The sequence below is a fragment of the Drosophila innubila genome (genome assembly GCF_004354385.1).
Source record: "Drosophila innubila isolate TH190305 chromosome 2R unlocalized genomic scaffold, UK_Dinn_1.0 1_C_2R, whole genome shotgun sequence".
Lineage (NCBI taxonomy): Eukaryota > Metazoa > Arthropoda > Insecta > Diptera > Drosophilidae > Drosophila > Drosophila innubila.
The window spans coordinates 22,551,330-22,571,316 of NW_022995374.1; the positions used below are offsets into that span (position 1 = coordinate 22,551,330).

Sequence of the window (19,987 nt, forward strand, 5' to 3'; positions counted from 1 at the left end):
GTATCTACTAATAATACGTTAAATTTTGTAAAAATAGAAACATTTTCAGGTTTTAAAAAATAATTCTATTTTTATCACAAGAAACCATGGATAACTAATACAAAAATTTATTTATCTTTATTTTTAAAATTAATAACCCCTTCTTCAATAAATTACGTTATTTACGTATTTTTCATTGGAAAGTTTAAAAAATACATTCAGGGCTGTAGCACAGCTGATTCAAATTGAGCAACAAACATAACGAACATGTTCGCTCATTCATTTCAAAGAGCAACTCTATTTGGCTCACTCACTCAACGGACGACCCACTCGTTCATTTCAATGACCCGTTCATTTGAACTTTTTCAGAACGAAACGATCCAACTCTAATCGACAGTCTTATAACAAACGAGCTTCGGAAAGGTTGGATTCGCGCGTGAATTGAACAACCAAATAAGTAATGTGCAAGTAACGAATATCGTTTGAATCGGTAATTTTACGGTAAAATTTACGAACTGTTTTATATTTCTGCGAATTTAATTTTTTGTTGCACGTTATTTAGTTTTAATTCAAGCACTCTATAAACGAAGTTTCAAATCGGGGAAAGAACAATTCAATTTGAATTTTAACGGGAATAAATATTTGAGATTCACAATTTTCGGTGTGTAGTGAAAAAAGTGCAACGAACGAACCAAAATACTTGGAAATTAGCAAACTCAAAGATTGGCCAATTTTGATATGAAGGCGTGCAGCATCCTTGTGCCCGTTATGACGTCATTTGCGCGCTACTTTATGTTCAATATCCAAACCGTTCTGTGTGTGTGTGTGTTTGAGAGAGAGGCTGAGCTTTAGTGTGTATGTGTGTGTGAGTGAGTGAAATTAGAACGGGCTGTTTGTTCATTTATTACGCATTGCACTTGTAGCCGGGACAAGTCCTTGAACATCTCCTCTTGCCCCCATTCCTACTTTTATTCGAGAAACCAAGGCCAAATATCTTTGTTATTAATGATTTTCGTGTTATTTTCTCTTCTCCTTCGTATTGCCATTTATTGAATTGCAAACGCGCTTTGATTGCAAATAAGTTCGAAATGTTTTCGTTTTACGCGCGCAACTAATCAAGTTTTGTGTTTTATCTGATTGTTATTTCCTTTTTAGCACGTTTTCTACAATAATAAAAATCAAATAAAAACTTGCATTTTAATATACAACATCAACATAAAAGCAGTTTCTTTTGGTGAGTATAAATTAAGTAAATAATTTTAAATTTTATCAGTGTTTTTTATGTCTGCGAAATCTTAATTTTTTCTGTTACACAGACAGAATCTTAAAGTTGGGTTTCACCCATCAAGTGGTTTTGTTTTGTTTTTTTTTTTTTATAAAAAAAATTGCATTTGGGCACATTAAAACTTCAAAGTTTTAAGCTAATGAATCTTTAAGGCATCCTAAAAACTCTGGTGGCAGAAGCGTCTCCTAAGTGCTTGGCTCCTCCGAGAAGATCCACAAGAAACCAAGCCGGAAGAAGTAAAACTCTCATAAATTATACTGCAAATGCGGGCAGCATCAGAGATACAACGAGATACAACAATATTCAAAAATTCCGAAATGGCAAAACACCAAATGCCGCACACCGTTGGGAGGCTGTAAATAATGAAACACCAGACAAGCGCCAGACTGAACAACAACAAAAGTAACGCAAACAACAACCACACGTGCAGAAACTGCGAAAAAAAGATGGAAAAAACAGGAAGCCCTCCGCTTCGAGTACATGGAAAGTAGCGATTCTCAAAGGAATACGAGGACATCATAATCAAAGGCTTTTATTGCGCCATCAAATAACCAGAAAACTGTTAGCTCAAGTGTTCAAGGGGTGGGGGGGGACAGACTGTCGAGGGAACGGGGGGAAAATGGTTGCCCTTTTTCTGTACAGAACGCCTGTTTTTAGGCCAGGCTAAGGAAAGGCCGGAAACCGGGAACAGACAATTTGCCTAGTGCGCCTCGTGACAAGGCACGTTCGACCTAATAAGCATGCCGGGAAAGGGTCTGGGACATGAAGTAGTACGCGGAGTGGGAGATAGAAGTTAAGGAGAATGGAGAATGGAGAATGAAGAACGAAGGTTTCACCAGCAGTTGGTGAGCAAAGTGCTTCCGTGTTGGAGGCCAAATCGATTTTTATTGATATTCAAGTTGAATGCACTGCGAATTCGATTTAGTTTTTGGAGCTACCAACCAAAATTTAGGGGTTGCTTGTCCCTGACATGAAACCTCACTTACACCCTCACAGCGATTATTCTTAGATATCACAAACAAAAACCGTCTCAAAGTCGTAGGAACTTTTAAGCCAAAAAAGAACTAAGAAAAGCAATAAAAAGTTGGTTTTTGGCATTTGCCACGCACTTTTCGGTCTTGATGTTTGATAAGATCTCAACGAATTCCGATCCCCTATTGTCTTTGTCTTGTCGCAATTCTCCAACTCCTACTATGGAATCAACGTCAGGTCTTCTTTTGCAATCGTTCTTTTTGGAGCTTTGTTTGGAAACTTGTTTTTGGCTGTTTTTTGGTTGTATTTTTCTGACCTTTATTTACTTACCAATTGTGCTCTATTTTTATTCGAGTTTTTTTTATACCTTCTAACACTTTTGACACTCATTTTTCTTTCTTTCTTTAACTTGCTGTTTGACTCGAGTTGTGACTTAGACCTCTCTTTCCCTCTCTCTTTATAAGGCGAAAACAATGGACACTTAATGGCGCCAGCAGCTTCAAGAGTGCAAATGATTGTTCTTGTTGGTATTGTTGTTGCTGCTGTGCTTTGAGCCCTTGGTCGAAAGTTAAGTGCTTTGGGTCGAGCGATAAGCCGATTTCGGGTTTAAGTTGATGGGTTTTGCGGGTCTGGACCAGAGTGGGTTTTGCTGGTTGGGTGCATTGTTTAGTGGGCGTTCTATAATCAATCAGCAATGAGAAATTGATTGGCAAAAACGAACAGTGAATGCTGCTGAACAGAGGTTGGTTAAGCTTGCCCGATTATTTTTCAATAATAGGAATAAACTGGTGGTTTTAAAAAAAACAAATTGAGAAAATAATCCACACCTTCATATTAATCAAATCAGATCAGTACCTTGTACAGATTAGTAAACTTAATTTTGCTGCAACTCAATATTATTGTATCTTTAAAAATGTATCAATCAATTTTATTCCTTCCGCATTGAAATTCTTATGAAAAATGTATCATTTAATTTCTTGAACGTAGTATGTCCTGTGCCAGATTAAGTCTGTTTTTAGGAAGATACTCCTTCTGTAAATACTACCTTAACAATTTTTGGCATATGGTTTTTCTATACTGAGTCCCTTCACAATATTTTCTGCTTATTCTCGCGTCATGTATGGAATGGCAGTTGGCATTACAATGGCGCCAATGGGCTGTTTGTTCTCCTACTGGCTGTGAATGTGGGCGGCAAGGATATGAAACCTATTTGCCCCACGTAAACAGCTGAGCAAAAGGACAGCCGCACGAAAACAAACAAGTGAACAAGCGCCCACACAGGTTCAAGCAGGAGCTAAAACAAAAAAATGAACAGGACAATTGTTGTCTAACAAAGTGAGGAAACGAACTGAGAAAACATATGAATAAAGTTCGGAGTTAATTTGTTTTATTGTTGGCACAACAATGGCCATGTCAAGGCAACCCGAGCCCGAAGACAACCCCGTACATATTCCTAGTCTGAGCAGATGGAATCCTTCTTCTGAAGGCCACCGGCAAACCGTGAGTCATACTTGCCGCAGAGCTTACAGCGTTTCTGTTGTTGCACGCATAACTTTTATAACATTTTCGGATTCTTCCACCTACTCCTTCTGCCCTCTCTATTAATTCATGCTCTTTATAGCCTTGCTGGCTCCAAGAAGGAGCCCAAAAAGTCGTAAATTTCTCATTGCGATTGTCGTTGGTTTCGTTAAAGTTCTTTTTCTTTTCATTTTTGCGTTCGTTGATTATGAAATTTCATTTGGGGCTCAATTAAGTTGCCTCGAGCACGCGATTCTTCTGCCCCACATATACATACACAGACATAAACTTACTATATATATTTCTGCATGTGTATGTGTCTATAGTTTGTGTATCTTTCGATGTCGCTGTCGCCGGGTTTTCGGCTTGTGGTAGGTTGAAGTTTCGTTTTCCATTTGGTATTATTTTTGCTTAATGGCCTTTTAAATGTGGCGCCAACTTGCGCAGTTTCTGTCGCCGCCCCCTGTCGACGCCCCCTGTAATGGAAATGTGCATTTAAGTTCGCTGAATGGGTTTAAGGACCTTCGTAGACAACAACGTGTCCCGGCAAACCATTTACGTTGTGTCGCTCAAAATCAAATCGATGCTTTAATTTGATGTACGTCAGACATGTGAGGACACGCGTTCAGTTGTCAAAGGTCAACCTCGAGGGCGTTGATGGGTTTCAACTCATCCAAGGGTGTAGAACTATAAGGGTTGTCTGTGGATAATATAACTGATGACTTGCTGCAGATATTAGTAATGCCAAATGGGCGCCATAGAGAAAAGTAGGAGCTCAAATGTAGGACAAATAGTTGTCTACTTTATGGATCGTAATAATTGGAATCGGAATAGAATTAAATATTTTCGATAGATTTGAACTTTCCTATAGTAAATTTAATTTAAAATACACGGCAGTATTGTTTTATCAATTTCCTTATAATTAGACAAATAAATACACGAACAATAAATCAAAGCTTGTTAACTGTGAAAACAAAAGAATAAGCCGCATTTTGGGAAGAGTAGTCTATTTTTGTATATCAAAAACAAAGCTTCAATTTTTTTTTCAAACAATAGTTAGCAATTAAATTCAATAACGAGAACGGAAATATCATCGAATAAATGCGCATATAAATTATTTTTAAAGTATGCAAAAAAAAACTGTACATCATATGAGAAAAATCAATGTGTGACTCATAAGCTGATGACGAAAGAATATATGCCCAAGGTCTTGACCATATTACCATAATAAAACATCTTGAATTTGATGACATCACGTATTCAGACTACTCATAACAATGCTGATTAGAATATACTAGCTATGCTTATTTATCAGCTGAAGTGCAAAATTGGTTTGCATTTATTCAATTACTTAGATAGAAATGGGAAAGGTCAACGTCATAGTAGTCATAGTAAAAGGCAGGCATAGTTTAGTCATGGCTTTAAATATTTTTGAAATGAGCGACTGTCAAGAGCTATCAAATAGAAAAAAAGGAATTTTCATGCGAAAGATAAACTCTTACAGTTTCCAAGTAGACCAATGCTGTTTATTTTATGTAATTTAATAAAACAATACGAAATAACAATCAAATAATGGATTTTAGTAGGAAAAAATAAAATTGTATCTTTTAGCTTTTATGTGGAAATAGATTTATCGGTTGAAAACGCTACTAAATATCAATCAGTTAAATGGGATCTTAAATGGAAATATTACTTTTATGATTTTTAGTGTGCAGAATTCAGATTTATCTTAATAGGAATAAAAAATGTTGTCGAACTTAGTCCGATTTTTGGCTATGTTTGAAACTTTTCTCTGTTTTACTCCCACTTTTAAAAAATAGTTTTTGCACACCAAAAATTATTAATGGAATGATTGCCAGCTTATCAAACTTTTATATATTTAATTGCGCCTTAGGGAGAAAATGATAAATGACAAAATGAGCAAAAGTTTTTGTTTTTAAGCAAATGAAAATGACAATGATAGGATAGCTTCAGATTATGCCGGTTGACCAAGCATATTTTTGGCTTCTCGCATTGCTAACCTCATTAGTTGTCTCTTGGCTTGAGTTTGTGACTGTGCCTGGCTGTCTTTTATCTAGATGCCGTACAAACTGGAGCGAAATCCCCCAGAATGAATCACGCATCGCCTTACAGTCCTGACTGAATGTGTGTGTGTGTGTGTGTGTGTGTGTGTGTGTGTGTGTGTGTGTGTGTGTGTGTGCGAGCTCGTTTCCAGGACCTGCATTGGAATGGGCGCGCGTGAGCTTGGCCCTCTCATGGAGATTGAGAAGATTCAGACGACGACCGAGGATGACGCGTCGAGACAAGTACGCAAAAAATGCCTGCAAGCAAACTAACAACTGGCGACAACAGCAGCTGCTGCTTCTTCTTCTTCTACATCTAGTGGCATTGTCCTTGCTGTGTGCTATCCTGGCGCTGCGAGGGGTGGTTTACACTGCTTTTCGGCTTGGTGTCTGGCCTCTCGCTTACAGCATTTACACATTCCTTCTCATACCGCTGCCAATCCTCCACTCCACTCCACTCCCATTCCAGTTTTGCTTGTTGCCACTCGCAGAAATCGTTGCTTCTATTTTTTGGACAGACAACAACAGCAGCAGCAGCAGCGGTGGCAGCAGCAACAACTGCGGCAAGGAGGCAGACGACGCGTCGTCGCACACTCTCGTTCGCTCATCTCATATAGACACGGGGGTTGGCATTGGCTTGCGGCATGCGGCATGCGCTTATATTTTATTATTTATTTTCTATTTCATTCTCTATTATGCTTTGTGCGCATTTCGTTGCTTTCCACGTTTCTGTTTTGTTCGCCCATTCGCACAGTTATTCGTTTTGTTTTTTTTTCTTATACATATTTTTTTTTTTTTGGTGTCGAGTCCTTTTCATGCAAAGTCCCTTTACACGTTTTCAGTTGCGTTGAGTGCGGAGTTGAGTGAAATTCGCCTTGAGTTCAGCAGCCCCTTTAACAGTGGTGGCCAAAATATTAACGTTTGTGGGTATTTATTGTTTATGAAAAATCATTGTACATTTATAGTAGCGATGTAAATCCAAATTTAAGATCGAGTTTAATATCTAAATAGAAAATCGCAAAAATAAGTATCGAGTTGTCGATATATCGGAAATTAGTAGATCGAGTTGAAAATATAGAGCTTTCTCAAGAATTCATTTTTTAATTATTGCAATCTTATTTTTCTTGAATCGTTTTCATGCTTTCTTTAAATTTACAGTCGTTTATCAAAAAATAATCGCTTTCGCGAATATCGAGTGGTCAATATTTCGATATATTTTTACATCAGTAATTTATAGTTATTTGTATTTAAGTATATCATTTTTTTCCCTGAATGAATTATTTTTTTCACCTAAAATATTAATTGATATTTTTAATTATATTTACTTTTACAAATAAAAAATTAAGTATTTTCCCAATGTTCGTTTTAGCTAATAATAGTGTTATTAAGTCATATCGAATATAGTCTTGAAAATATAACTTTTTTTTATAATTTTAAATATTCGTGTTCTTGTGTTTATATGCCCATTTTTCACTTATTTTACCCATTGAGCTTAAGAAGAGTCTTCATACTGTCAATTGAGAAGCTTCCGCTTCTTTTAACCGAATCAAAATTAATGTCTTCATTTCTCTGCTGCATTTCCGGCGCTTGTGAAATTATGCCATTTCCGCTTCAAATAAGTGCCAAAAATATTAAAGTCGCAGTTGGGTGCTGAATTTCGGAGGTTAAATGGGTATTTGCTGGGTGGCCACCCAGTATCATCGTCTGATGTGTCAGAGGTCGCACAGCAGCTGGTTTGTTGACTTTTTGGCAGCGATTTCCCAGGATATACACAGTTGTACACCGCAGGCGCCATTTGCAATGAGAATCCGAAAAGCAGAAACCGCACGCGTCGCCCCACAGCGCAGTGTCCTGATCCTGATCCTGTTGCGATAACCCAAGCGGCGCCCGTCAGCAATTACTTCACGTTCTGTAAACAAACAAACAACAGGCACATAAAATTAATTTCTACACTCGAAAGTCGGCGACGAAATTGTTATTTTGCGTGAAATCGCTCGACACCGTCCCGAGGCTCGTTTTCAATATGAAATGCGGTCCCCCGTTGTCCTGTGGTGTCCTGCGCCCTGCGTCCTGCTAATGAAAACCACCCCGCAATATCCCTTTGTCTTCTATTCTCTTTTTTTCATTATTTCTATTTTGTTGTTGTAATAAATTGTGAAAATTACCCACATTGGCTTTTGTTTTTACTTTATTTTTATTATTATTATGCTCGTTGGGTTATTGGCTGCGTTTCGGGGGCGGCTTTGCGTGCGTGTCCCCCTTTTCCTTTTTTTTTCTTCTTGTTTTGAGGAACCTTTTTGGACTTGTGGCGTACTGGAGGTCACATCGTTTGCATTCTTGCAATTAACATACTCGACACTCTCTAACTCTCGAGTGCTTGAGTGTTGTTTGACGTGCCTTTGAAATTGTTCTTGTAGCCTTCTCTTTGTTGTTGTTGTTTCCCCTTCGAGTATCGAGTTGGCTTTGGAGAAGCGTAAACAGTTTAGCTTGACGAGTTGGCAAAGGCGTAACTCAAATGGAAATAATTGCCTCTTATGGGTATATTGTGTAATGTAGATGATGATGTTATTGTTGACTTGGCAGAATTCTTCAAGCCTGTATTTTGTGCAAATTTCTTATCAAGTCAATTCAGTATCACTTTTTAGTCTTATTAATTATTTTTGTTGTTGAGCTCTCATTATCTGGGCAAATGTTTACTAATATTTCTAATTTCGCGTACAAAAAATTTCCTTGGCAACTAAACACAAATTTTAAGAATAGATTTCAATTGAATATTAGGTTATTTTACGAAATTTTATGAAATTAAAATTCGAAAAACACTTTGAAACTTAAATATGCTGATATGTTTTTTTATTCTTGTTTGTTTTTCTTGGTAACACATTTTTATTTTAATTCGTTTTTATTTTAATTCGTTTTCGTTGAAGTTACAATTGTTATCCATCTGCTACCACTTTAAAATTGTAAAAAGATATTTATCAAATGCAGAACCCAACCCAAAAACCAATTCTATGACCCACCCAATCCCATCTTTTGCAAAACGCAAACTGTTGTAACTTCAGCACTTTGTGGCACATTCAACTTGCACTGCGATTATTTCCAGCAGCGGCAATGTGAACGGTTTTATGTCAGAGGCAAATCCGAAAAGCCATAATACAAAAGACGAGCGAACGAACTTGAGAAGATTTTTCACTTTCCTTCGACAAATCCTGCCAGGCTAAAATGGCAGGCAGCAAAAGCTTGCAAAGTTCACGCTAAATTTAAAGTATACAAAAGGAAAAATCCCCGACCCCAGACCCCAGAGCAGACTCAAACCCAGACCCAAACCCACTCCCACACCCAGAGACCATGGCAAATCCAACATCAAGGTGTGTGTATGCACAGCTGTTGCCAACTTGTACCGAGACTCACCCACAATTCAGCCCGGAGGCACTGAATTCGATATGCCTCCCCGCCACAAGCTCCTCCCCTTCCCTCCTCTACCTGCTCTTATGCTGAATTGCATTTGTGCAGAGACCGCAGACGACTGCAATTGCTGCCGCCAAATGGGATTTATGAATGCTCCGTAGACCCTAACCGAGAGCTTCAGCTAGGGCCAGGGCCAAGGTGAGCTCGAACTGCGAGTGGAAGAGAATCGGAAGAGGAAGAAAGAGCGCGATATTACAGCTGGACTGAAAGATGTTTTGCAGCTGCTGCTGTTGCTGATAAGCAAAGTGGTTTTCTGATAACAGGCGGCACCCTCAATCATCTATAGCCCCCACTTATGTTTAGCTAAATCAACATTCTGTTCCCCAAAACAACAAACAACAACTTGTGACAGCAAACAACAATGGGGGGCTAAAATCAATAGATGGACACTTGGCAACTCGAATTGTTGCAACATTCCAATCAACGTTGGGGGCAGTTCATTCTACGCAATTTGAATGGCAATCGGGCTCTAAAATGGACACTCGTATGTTGGCGCCATGTTCATGTCCATGTCCCTGTCATGTCATGTTGTTGTTGTTGTTGCTGTTGTTTTTTCTTTCTTTTTATTTGTATGCTGACCTGGCATTTGACATGGTGGCTGCTTGTAAAGTGAATCCTGCTGGCACGCGGACTTCTTGTCTCCGCAAATTAAATGTGCAGGTTACCCAAGTTCCCCTCTGCACTGACTCCTACAAAATTGCTATTGTGGAATGTGCTCTATACTCTTCAAGCCCAGACAGGTTCTTTGGCCAATTTTCCATGTGGTTGGCCCACAATTGTTGCGCTCTATAGCATTATTCTTCTTTAGAACTGAACCTTTATAAGTATCGATAATTGGACTTGGCCCTATAATTTTGTTGAAGCTAATGGACAATGGACTGGGTCACTGTAAATGTGTGTGTGTGTGCGATATTGATTTATGCATGTGGTTGGAACAAGACTGTCAGGCAGTTGATTAAATTTGTGGTTGGTAACAAGTAGCAGCCGCAAGTCTAAAGTTATATTCATAAGCAAAGGGCGGGATTTGAGTTGAGAGACCTTTGGAAATTGAATGCTGAAGATCAAAATTCATAGATGAAATTGGTTTGCATATAGAAAAATAAGTTAACTCAACCACAGAAAAGAAATAAAGACAGGCTCTGAGGCTTCTAAGATTTTCAATTGAAATGAAGTATTACCTATCATCTGCAGTGTATGCCAAATATTGCTTTAAGTCTTGAGCAACCCACTCAAATTGTCTGGTCTATTAACAATTTTGAATCTCATAAGCTAACCACAACAATTGGACTATCATCAGCAATCAAAACCACAACAAATCTTATTCCACACTTGAAATCTTGTTGCTTTGCATATCTCAGCCCCTGCCACGCCCACAATGAAGAGACAAGTGCAACTGGCATACATTTATGTAGTACATGTTTGTATTTATCTTAATGTGAGCTCATGTTTCGGGCATTTATAGATAACTCTGGATGAGACAAGTGAAGCAAGTGATTCTTGGTCAGTTGGCATAAATACCACAAAATAGAAAGACACACAATAAACACACACACACACGGCACACACAGACAAGTGCCACCTCAATTAAAATGCCGTTTGTTTGTTGTGTTGACGGGGGCAACTTAATAATGAACTTCCGTTTGGCACAGTGCAAGCAAAAAGTATGACGCCAAGCAATCAAACAGCCAGACAAATTTCACAGATACATCTCAGCGATGTCAAGATTTCGGGCATACTCGAAACTACTGCCTTAAAAAGCCAGTTTGTGGTAAATGCTCAGGTGATCACTATACTGGATCGAAATCGTGTGAGCTTAGTGATAGTGATAAATCTATTTGTGCCAATTGTGGTGATGACCACTTATCCAGCTCTAAAAGTTGTTCAGTCAGAACTGAGCTTAGCAAGAAGCTTAAGCCAGCTGCCAGACTACCGGAAAATGGACTGCCAACCACTAGCAAGAATAAAAATAATCCAGTCAAGGCACAGGTCATTTCTAATGCTACTGTTAGGAGTGGCTTTTCCTATGCAGACATGACAAGATCGCGTGGAGAGAAATATATTAACGTAAACACAATGCAGGATAGCTCCCGTTTGGTAGACGGAGTTGAAGATCAGCATCTCAGTAGCAAATTTAAAATATTGGAAAAAGCTATAAACGACTTAAATAGCAGAATGGACCAAATGTTTAAGCTCATACAAGATACGATGGAGGCAAATAAAGCCTTCCGTGACCTTGTGCAGAAACTTATTTCAAAATGATTAATTTACAATTAAAAATCGGATTATGGAATGCACGAGGGCTAGTCAAAAACATAGAAGAGCTTGGACTTTTCCTTAGTGCAAATGAAATTGATGTAATGTTAATAACTGAAACACATATGCGTCCTGGCCTGAGAGCATACTTACCAGGATACGACCAATTTTACGCTAATCATCCCAGTGAAACCGCGAAGGGTGGATCTGCTGTTTTTATACGATCAACTATTGCTCATACTCAGAATGAACCTATGTCAAGACTGAATATACAGGCTGCCAGCGTGAGTGTGCCGACTAATGGTGGATGCATCAAAATCTCTTCTATATATCTACCTCCAAACCAACCTTGGTGTAAAACTGAATTTGATCAATTATTTCTAAGCTTGGGCGACAGATTCATCGTAGGCGGTGATTTTAACGCAAAGCATTCATGGTGGGGTAACATAAGATCATGCTCTCGAGGGAAGCAATTACAAGAGGCCATCATCAGCAGCACATGCGAAATCCTTGCCACTGGCGAGCCAACGTTTTTCTCATATAACACTCGGCTTACACCCTCTGCTCTGGACTTTTTTATTGTCAATGGAATAGCTTTAAATCAACTTTCAGTTGAAATTAAGTATGAGCTCTCTTCAGATCACCTGCCAATTCTAGCAACACTACATCATGCTCCACAACTTAAAGCCAAAAAGCAATGCATTCTCCCACGCGGCTCTAGTGTTGAATTTTTTAAAGCTGAACTGGATAGAAGAGTCAACCTAAACACGAAAATTAACTGCCCAGATGACATTGAAAATGCAATCTCAATCTTTATGAGAAACATAATATTGGCTGCATCTTACGCTACTCCGGTAAATCAATGCTTTTCAAGTCACCGTCGACAAGCTACTCTTCCACCAAGTGCCGATGCCCTCTTACGACTGAAAAGAAGAGTGAGAAAAGAATATGCAAGAACTGGTGATATTCGTATACATCAAATCTACTTAAGATTATCAAACCGTTTGCAAAAGGCTCTTGCAAAAGTCAAGCAAAGAAAAATTGATGACATCTTAGAGAGTGCTGGTCCAGATGCATCCTTTAACTATACTCTCTGGAAGCTAACGAGTCGTTTTAAACGAGTTGTCATTCCGAAAACTCCAATTAAAGACCCAGCAGGCGGTTGGTGTTACTCAAGTCAGCAGAAGGCCGAAATCTTTGCAGACAGCTTAGAGGAAAGGTTCAAGCCTCTTAGGTTATCATCTGCGGTTATTCGAAGGGCGGTTGAGCTACGTTTGGATGAGCCGTTTCAAATGTCCTTGCCTACAAAGCCAGTCACACTGCAAGAGGTGGTGCAGCAAATCAAGAATCTGAAGGCCAAAAAATCACCGGGAGAGGATCTTTTAGATAACAAGACCTTAAAACTCATGCCCAAAAAAGCGCTGCTGTTTATAGTTTTGCTCCTCAACAGTATACTCAGGCTGGGTCACTTCCCAAACAGCTGGAAAACCGCACTGATAACTATGGTACCAAAACCAGAGAAACTACACACAGAAGTTGATGGATACAGACCAATTAGTCTGCTCTCAGCGCTAGGGAAAATGACGGAAAGGGTAATCCTCAACCGTATGCTGCAGCTCGATCCCGTGATTCAAAGAATTCCAAAGTGGCAGTTTGGATTCAGACAAGGTCATGGCACGCCGGAGCAACTTCATCGTGTGGTCAATTTTGCCCTAGATGCAATGGAGCAAAAAATGTATTCAGTAGCTGTGTTCATGGACATTCAGCAAGCTTTTGACAGGGTGTGGCATGATGGCCTCCTCTTTAAACTCAAGAACATCCTAACGCCGCAGCTATTCCAACTTGTAAGTAGCTTTCTCAAGAACAGAAGCTTCGGAGTAGTTGTCGACGGCGCAATATCTTCGAAGCGCCCAATCTGCGCAGGCGTCCCTCAAGGCAGCGTTCTTGGTCCTACGCTATACACTCTGTTTACAGCCGATATGCCTACCTCAAGCGTTATAACTGGATTAGACGAGGACGATGTGCTGATAGCAACCTACGCGGATGACACTGCTGTGTTGACCAGAAGTCCAAGCATTTTTCTAGCTACGGAAGCCTTGCAGCAATACGTGTGCAGCTTTGAGAAATGGGCTGCGAAATGGAACATAGGCGTCAACAGCAGCAAATGCGCAAATGTTACCTTTGCTACAAGGACATTGTCGTGCAGCGGCATTACGATGCTGGGCTCCACCCTTATGCACAAGAGCTCCCACAAATATTTAGGTGTTGTACTGGACAGGGAACTCAATTTCCAAGCACATACAACAATGGTCCGACAATCGGTAATGGCAAAGGCCAGAAAAATGACGTGGTTACTGGCTCCCAGAAATAAGCTGTCATTGTACAGCAAAGTCACTATTTATAAATCCATATTAAGCCCCATATGGAAATATGCACTTCAAATTTACGGCATTGCGGCAAAAACAAACTTAAACAAAATCAGAGTTGCCCAATCAAAAATCCTGAGGCGAATATGCAACGCACCATGGTACATGCGAAATAGGGACATCGAAAGAGACTTAAAGGTTCCTAAAGTGGGCGATGTTATGCAACTGCAGGCCTCGAATTACGTTCAACGCCTTGGTGGTCATCCTAACGCGCTAGCCAGACGACTAACTACCATGCCCAGAAAGAGAAGACTCAAAAGGTGCCACCCATTGGATCTCCCTACTAGGTTCCTTCATTAATTTGTAAATTTTGTAAATAATATACTGTAAATAACATAATTCTATATATGTATCTCCTGTGATCAATTGTTCCTTCCCTTAAATGTAAAACTAGATTAAGTTGCCACTAATGGTAGCAGAAAACCAGTTTAAATAAAATATACAAATTTTTTATGAAAAAAAAAAAAAAAAAAAAAGATACATCTCAGCAAATTTTGTGTAGGAGGCGAAACAACTACAATAAGTTACGCAAACAAGAAAGTAATTAACAACCACTTGAGTTCCCTTTAGCTCCCTTTCAGAGAGGCTTCACTGTAATCTTGCACAACACTTTGAGGTGTGTCATCAAATTACAAAAATAATAATTTATGGATATTTTAATATTGTGCAGAGCTCCACAGGAGTCAGTGTGTCAATCTGTCAGTCTGTCCTTTTATTCGTCAATCAATGTTGTTGAATAGCTCAACACAGAAATTATGAACTTTTCACACCTTAACGGCTGACACGAGTCCCCAAGTGCCATTTTGTTTTTGCCACCTTGTGGCACCTTTTGGCCATGTAACCGTTAACGGCCTTGCGGTTTTCTCCTTCACCTGTATTGCCATAAAATTTTATGGACGCAGGCTATAAAAGAGACATTTGGGTCTTCCATAATTAATTAGCAAATATGTTTTATGCCATTTTATGACCACAGTCGTTAATTAGTAACAAAAAAAGAAGGCGTGTTTAAATTATTATGGATTGACAAAGGCAGCAACAATGCAGCTGCATTGTTTCAGTTGTTAAAAATTCTATTGAAAATTTAATATAATATAACCTTATTATTAATACTTGCTACTGCATATTTAAATAAAGGAATTATCTATTAGATGCTTGTAATGAAAGGTTTGGCAAATGTAGATGGATTGTACTTTAATAGAATATATACAGAATATCAAATAAATAAAACTACTTCAGAAAATTAGAACTGTTATTGCTGTGCCTACAACATAATTACTTGCTTGTAGCAAATACTCTTCCAGTTGATATTATTTCCAAGTATTGTCTTACATTATTTATATCACAATCTTATGTCGAGCAGAAGAGGAAGCGACAAGTTTGTAGGGTTCTGTTCTTGAGCTCCAATTGTATTTATTGAATGCTGCCTTATTGGGAAGGTATCGAGATAATGCTCCAATGCCAATTTCAAAGCCATTGCTTATGTAATTGCAGCTTGTCGGGCAGTCCAATTGAATGTCTAGGTTTCAATTATGATTGGCTTCTGGCCTATGTTTACTGACTTGATCCGATTAGATACTTAATGTTGTCTAACATCGGGGGCATGTACTCTTGAAGTTGCATCTTGGCAAACGACTCGCAAACCTTTCACCGTTGCCGCTTTTCGTCAGTTAGCTCCAATTTCCTGCTGGCGGCTTCTTTTGTTCTAGCGGCCTTTAATGGGTCTTGGCCCCGGCCCCGACTCCGGCATTAAAGCCACGTGCAGTCGCTCGACTGTTCGCTCGAGTTGCCACCGCGTGGCAAGCTGAAACGGGTTTCATTTTACTATTGCAGCACATACGAGTATGCCACACAGAGGCAGCGAGTCCAAAAAGCGACTTGTTGGCAGCGGCATTGCAATTAGTCTGGCTAAAGTCGTGGCCTAACGGTAAAAACATAAAGTTCCATCTACCATCTAAAATGCATCCCACTTCCCTCCCATACCATACCTCATAATCGCATCAAGCTCGTGAGATTTACACCGATAATGTCGGCTCAACTGATAAATTACAATGTAGCTTTAACCCCAACACTCAACAACGTTTATTTTGGGTATTTCCTTAGAAAATCTCAAAACTCTCAAGTCTCTAATGGCATTTATGTGTTTTGATTGCAAGTTTCTGATATAAAATAATATTAATTGCATTTTTTCTCTCTTTTTATTTGCAGATTATTTGCATTTGCAGCTTTTACAATCGAGTGGTAAGCACAAAGTATATGAAAAATAAATATTATTAGCCATAAAATAAAATTATGTGATTATAAACTTTCACAGTTTCGTTTTTTTGCTATTTAGGATAGTTGGACTTATTCCTTATATAAATTATAAGGCGTTTCTATAAACATTGCTTATGTGATTCCTTAAACGTAACCCAACTAACAACTCAATCAACTGCCACAAATTGATGCCATCAGTTTTAGTCGCACCTTTTATGCAATACACCTCAATTGCGGTGCCATGTTTGGACATTTGGCTACATATAATTGTGATTTTTGCTGTTACGCAGTAGCACTCCATATCGATGGATAGTTAGATACTCCATCTTTTCAGTTATACCATTTGTTGGGACTTACATCATTTGGTCTGTCAATTAGCGACGCGTTTCAAACGACTTCATTACCATCAATCTTAATTGAATAATCATTGAGGCTGCTTGTAAATTCAGTGAGAAGATGCCAGAGAATCGTCAAGACTTGTCGCTACGTCCCTTCTCTTCTTCTTCCCCTCCGTCCTTTCCATCCTGTGCCATTTCTCGTGATTATTTGCGGTCCTCGGTTTGTGTAAAGTTGACCGTGCGACAACTTAAGTAGCATGAATTATGAGACAGACAGACAAGTCAGTCCCGGCCGAGTATCTACAACGGTTGTATACATATCTATGTATATCTGTATCTGCATCTGCATCTGCATCTGAATTTCTATCTGTATCTGCATTTACATCTGCACTTCTGTCGCGTTTTGTGTTGAGCAAATTGTGTGCAATCATTGTCAATTTACAATGCATATACAAAATGCTTCTACTACTTGGGATTCTGATTGCTTCGCACTGAAAGAAAGTAAGCAGCTACAGTGCAACTTGCCTAGGCAAAATCTACGACAGCGACAAATAAGCTAGAGCATGACAACCAGTACTTTTCACATTATGTGTTATACAATATCGTACTATATGCATGTAGATATAGGTTAGGTCATGCCAAAACATGTAGATATAATTTGACGTGTTCTGATTTTCCCTCCCATTTTATATTATTTAAAAAAAATATTTTTTCACGTTGCAGTCATTAAAAATTATCTATTCCACTATATCAGACTTTAATTCACCAACTTAACTGATTGATTTAAGAAATGATTTAAGAATTGATTAAAGATTTTCACTTCCGATAAGTCTTGCCGAAAGTGAAAACCGGATCAAACCTAATAATTTTTTTTTTTTTTAACATTTCTGACTGTTTTTTTAAACTAAGACACATTTTTTCAATTTCTGGTTAAGGTTTTAGATAACTAGTAGAAAGATATTTTTAGAAACTTAAGTCACTTTAAAAATGTTTTTTAGTTCAATTTAACCAAAGTTTTTTGTTTTTGAAGACTATGCCTTTTTCGATGAATATTACAGAAGTGTTCTAAAAAGAATCTTCTTTGACTATCTGATTTCTTAAGCCGAGTTTTGGTTATAGTTTTTTGTGATTGTATAACCTTCTTTTATTTGATTTCTTATCAACTTTTGAGGCATGAATAACCATATCAACAGAAAGCTTGCACTTTCCACTTTAAGTAGTTGCTGTAATCGCAGTCGCAGCTAGTCAAGCCTCACTGTACCCGCATAGCTGCCTCTCAACAGTACGTAGGCGCACCTTGAACTACAACCGACTTCATGTGCATGTCAAAGCGGCGTCGCTAACGGAGACAGCGGTAGCTTTGGGGGCCTATACCCGCAGCGGTTCTTATCCAAGCGCTGAGATCAGACGAGACTGTTATCGTAGTTGTTGTTGTTGTTGTTGTTGATGTTGCTGTTGGAGATGATGGGGATGGGGTTTTTGGTGGAGAGTTGTGTTTTGAACGCTTTTATTTACCTTGTCTGGGATTTTATGAGTGTATGCCTCTCTTTCACTCCAACTGTCTGTTTGCTTGTTTGTTTTTCTTATTTGTCGCCCAACACTTTTTGCACTTTTAGTTGCAGTTTTTTGTTCGCTTTTTCATAAGCAAATTTGTATGTTTTGTGCGTTTGCTTTTGCTTTTTGCCACACATTTTTGTAGTGTGCAACTTTTATTGCTCTTATTTATAGCAATTTGTTGTTGTTATTGTTTCTCGCGTGAACATAAATCCAATTGCTTAAATAAATAGCCCAAAGTCAGGCTTTGGAAGTGGCGTTGAGGATGGATTCCATGGCTGTGGAGGGGGATTGAGCCCCCGGTAACAATCGTGGAAACCAAACGAACCACCAAATTGTCGACAGCTGCTGCCTGTGATTAATTTTCATGTGACGACACTTTGCATTTATTTATTCAAATTTACGGGTATTTTATATATACAGATACACACAAGTTTGGGCATATGTCACGACTTTTGTGCAATTTGATGAACACATAAAATTTACGATCGCAACGAGTAGAGCTTACGGAATTGGGACAGTCTCAGGAGAATGAATTGAAAGGAATTGGGCGGCAGGGTTAACGCTCGCAATTGAATGATGTGTGTACTTATAAATATCACTCAGAAAATATATATGTATGTATGTCTATAAGTAGTGATATAGAATAAGTCCAGTTATTATGCTACAAATATACCGAGCTTCGTCCTGATTTAATAAAATGTCTTATTGGTAATTAGATATACGCGTAACAAACTTTACCCACTTAACCCACTTGCCCAGTGTCGTGGTGCACAGAAGCAGCAGGCAACCACAGTGCGTGCCACTTGATAGTAAGGGAACACGAGTTAAGGGGCATACTCCAATCTTACGACGTCGCTTATCGCGTTTAATGCGACAAATCATGCACTTTGATGCTCACCCACTCTCCAGCTTATCATTAAAACAATAGCAGAAAACCACACACACACACACACACATACACACACACCCCAGTGAGACAGCATGGCGGGTGCAGTTCCGCGCCATTAGGTGCTCACCGAGAGCACAAAGATACATAGATTACATAATGTATCTATGTATCTATTCGATGCATTTTGTCAAGATGCGTGTCAATGTTGTCAAACGATGTCATCAGCTTCATATGTGGAGCAACAATTTAATTCCATTTAGTGTCAAGTGTGCGGCACACACGATATATGTGCCTATGGAGATACATAGATACATACATATGTATATAGATAGTTATTGGCCTCAGCGCGATATTACGAGATAATCATGGATATGCTCCTGGCCTGCCGGCTTTCAACCTCAATTAGCAAATGCAGTGACTGTGACTGTGTCATTCCCCCTCTCTCTTCCTATTCCTCTTCTTCTCTCTCCTTCTCTCTCCTTGGTCAAACTTAATTATATAATTGCTTTGGCTGACATTTTTCCTAATGGAAGCAGCGTGCATGTCATCGCCAATTAATCGGGGCGTGCCACAAGCTGCAGCGCCACCTGCCGTCCATTATTTGCTACATAACTGACATCAGCAACAACTACATTTCTCAACTGCTTTTACACATTCTTAACCTCATCTTTGTATTTGTCTACTTTGTGCTCCGTTGATTATCATCAAATTGTTGCATGCTAATTCCTGGCCACATTGTACAGTTTTACAATTGCATTAAATGATTTTCCAGTTTTCAGTTTGTAGCTGGAAATATTCTACGTCATTGGCTTCATTAACATTCCATTCTTTTGTATTGTATGCATTTGTGCTGGTTCTCAGTTTGAATCTATGTGCTCTATATCCTCAAGGTCTTTCGGTAAAATACATTGTTATAATTATTACAGATGTAAATGAACTAACTTGTCTGAAATTTAATACGCTTTAATATTTACTCGTCCAGAACAATA

General features: G+C 38.8%; 1 protein-coding gene across 5 annotated transcripts in view; it reads left to right on the forward strand.

Annotated features, from left to right (window-relative positions):
- The first annotated feature begins 373 nt into the window (after positions 1–373).
- Positions 374–19,987, forward strand: part of LOC117783292 (protein unzipped) — a 34,744-nt gene continuing 15,130 nt past the window's right edge. Inside the window, exons 1-3 of one of the 5 annotated variants that reach the window (XM_034620632.1) lie at positions 374–525; positions 1,135–1,213; positions 16,167–16,199. The gene's annotated coding sequence lies outside the window, so the exon portion shown is untranslated. The remainder of the gene's footprint in view (positions 526–1,134; positions 1,214–16,166; positions 16,200–19,987) is intronic. The other 4 variants (XM_034620630.1, XM_034620631.1, XM_034620634.1 and 1 more) reach the window with 4 other exon arrangements.